Here is a 3,102-nt window from a genome sequence, read left to right on the forward strand (position 1 = left end):
TAGCAGTATTTGCATATTTTCAGGACTTCGCATGACAAGGCCTGTGTTGCTAAAACATAGGTAGGCTACCCGCAGGAGGTGTTACCTGCCTTTAAACTAAAGTTTTCAACACAAGTGTGATTTAAATTTAGCAGCACAAATTCTCATTTTCTCTTGCTGACCATTGACGTCGCCCACTGACCCTTCTGGGGCTGATCCTCATGCTGCCCTTTGGCTTCTGTCGATGTCCTTCTTAACCAACGACACTGCCTTTCTGAAGCCTTCTGAGTTGTCTTTCTTTTGTCTTTAAGCCATTACTCCTTGGCAACAAGACTTTCCATGTTCATACAAGTAATTTGCAGCACCCACATTTTTGGACCAGATAATGTTTGGAAACACGATCCAAACAATCTCTGAAGGATTTACAATTTGGTGAACTCTTTTTCAGAAAATACAAAATTCCAGATAAAAGTAGATAAGAAAAAGAAAATTTATTTAGAATGAGAAACACGACAAATGATTGGAACCCAAGAGAGCCAGGTGTCCTTTTAAGCAATTGGCCAGAAATGACATTATAGAACTGCTTTCCACAGTTTTCTGGTGCCCCACCTCTGCTCCTTGCCTGGGTTCCCCTAGTGATACAATGTCCTTTGGGCACCAGCCATCATGTCTCCCAAAAAGGATGTTCCCCATGAAGGAATAAGGAGGCCCTTCTGTCCCCAAACCTTCTGCCAAGCCAGCAGCAGGGGACACTCCAGCCAAGACCAAGGCTGAGCCAGCACCAGCTGACTCTGACTTCTGAGAAAATGCAAGAGCCCCCTATCCATCCCTCCAAAGTGGTGATTGAATTTAACAACTTCCAGCTGGGGGAGTTCAAGGAACCCTTTGAGGTTGAGCAGGGGAAGACAAGATTCTCTACAGCCAGTGTGGGGACTTGATGAGGGCCCTGAGCCAGAGCCTCACAAATTTGAGGTGCACACATTTCTGGAAAACCTCAACAATGATGAGCCAAAGTCCTGGCCTGTGTACTTGCGGCTTTCCTGCCCATGCCCGGGCAGTGGCTAAGAACCGGGACCAACGCACATATGAGGACTCCTTGAAGGGACTCCGCGTATTTGACAAAGAAGGGAATGAATGACCAAGTCATGGGAGGAGAGTTCAGACAGGTCCTCACTACCCTGGGAGAGAAGATGACTTGGAGGAAGTGGAGACCCTTTTGGCAGGACATGAGGATAGCAATGGCTGCATCAACTATGACACTTTTCTGAAGCACTTCCTGTGTCTCAGCTCTATTTATGACACTTTTCTGAAGCACTTCCTGTGTCTCAGCTCTATGGATGCGGCAGAACAGGGTACTGAGCTTCCTCACCCCCAGCTGTAGGCAGGTGCTCATTCCTGCTACTGGGGAAACACTGGTTGTTGCAAAGTAAAGAGATGGTTCTTCCCAAAAAAAGGGGGAGCAGGGGGAGCAATGAAGTAAGAAAAAAGTTCTGCCAGGCTTCCCCTGCCACCTAAAATATTTCACAACTCCTAGTAACTCTTGATACTCTAAGGTTGAAGTCCAAGGGTTGCTTTCAAGTTTAAGCTCATTAGCGTTAGGGCAAATTACCTCTGGTTCAGGGGATGAATGGATTTTACCAAGAGAAAACAATGCTATTACTATTGAGCATGAGCCTGGCTTGGAGCTGCCTTGACTTCCTCCTCAGCAATATATTGCGATTGTCCAAACCCAGCAGCCAGACAGTGGAGAAGTTTCCCTGTACATGGTATATAATGGTTTTAGTTCTAATTTGTAAATCATTTATGTTTACAACTGGTTTAAAACACAACTTAGAAAAAAAAAAACACAACTTAGTTATAATTTATGAAACATAAATATTATACATATACAAAACTATTTATAGCTCATATTTAGAAGGAGGAAAAATTCCACAAAACCTCGAAGGCAATTTTGTGGCAATGCTATAGACTTCATTAAAATAGAGACCTATTAATATCCCTAGGAATGACATTCTTATTAAGTAATAAATTCTGACTCAAAAGTAAGTACACTACTGAAAATTGTCTTTTTTTTTTTTTTTTAAGAATTTAAGTTACAGGCAAGTCTACCTTGTTGAATTGAAGAAAGGATTTCTTATTTGGATCTCTTGCTTTCTTTCTCGGGTTACTTCATATTTTGAGATTAATAATATCTTAAAAAGAAAATATTTTCAAGGCAACTTAGCCAATATTTTGTAGGCATCAGTTCTAAATATTAAGTATTTTATTTAATGAAGGTTGATAATTTGTAAATAATTCCCCTCCTACATATGACAGGAGATAATTATGATGTTTAATATATCAATTAAACCTGGCACAATAGCTTTCAAATTGGTAGATGTATTTTAGTTTAACATAAGTGTTAAAACTTCCTAAAATAATTTCTCTCATTATTTTTCCAAGAGTAAATCAAATAAGGGATAAGTGTAGATTTGGTATGACTAGATTTTACACCACAGTGAATGTTCACAATTAAACTTAAAATCACAGCAAAAACATAGTTGGAACTAAAGAGAGGGCACCTCGTATGGACTCACAGACAATGCTCTGTTGTGATAGATATGTGCTTACTAAATACTCTATAAACCAGATATCTGATTCATTATTTATTTTAACCATTTTCTTACATTATATATTTTAATTTCTTTTTTTTTGTTTTTTGTTTTTTGTTTTTAACTTTTTAATTTTTTTTTATTTTTTTTAATAAATTTTATTGTTATATTCCCCATACAATTGCAGCCCCCCATTCTGACCCCAATCCCTCTCCTCCCGCCCCCGCCCCCCTAAAAGTGTCTCTGGTTCATAGTTTTTTGTTGATTTCGATTTTCACTTTCTTATAGTTATTCATTTTCCTGGTCCCTTATTTAAGTTTTCTAGATTCCTGCTGTGAGTGAGACCATCCGGTATTTTTCTTTTTCTTTTTGGCTTATTTCGCTGAGCATGATCCCTTCCAGCGCCATCCATGTTGCAGCAAATTGCATGTGTTTATCTTTTTTGAATGCTGAGTAATATTCCATGGTATATATGTACCACATCTTCTTGATCCAGTCATCTATTTTTGGGCATTTGGGTTGTTTCCAAAGC

General features: G+C 39.2%; 1 pseudogene across 1 annotated transcript; it reads left to right on the forward strand.

Annotated features, from left to right (window-relative positions):
- The first annotated feature begins 466 nt into the window (after positions 1 to 466).
- Positions 467 to 1,448, forward strand: LOC311173158 (myosin light chain 6B-like; annotated as a pseudogene). Its single transcript has one exon. The product of its transcript is annotated as a myosin light chain 6B-like (transcript).
- The last annotated feature ends 1,654 nt before the right edge of the window (positions 1,449 to 3,102 follow it).

This window comes from Talpa europaea, assembly GCF_964194135.1.
Source record: "Talpa europaea genome assembly, chromosome: 7".
Classification (NCBI taxonomy): domain Eukaryota; kingdom Metazoa; phylum Chordata; class Mammalia; order Eulipotyphla; family Talpidae; genus Talpa; species Talpa europaea.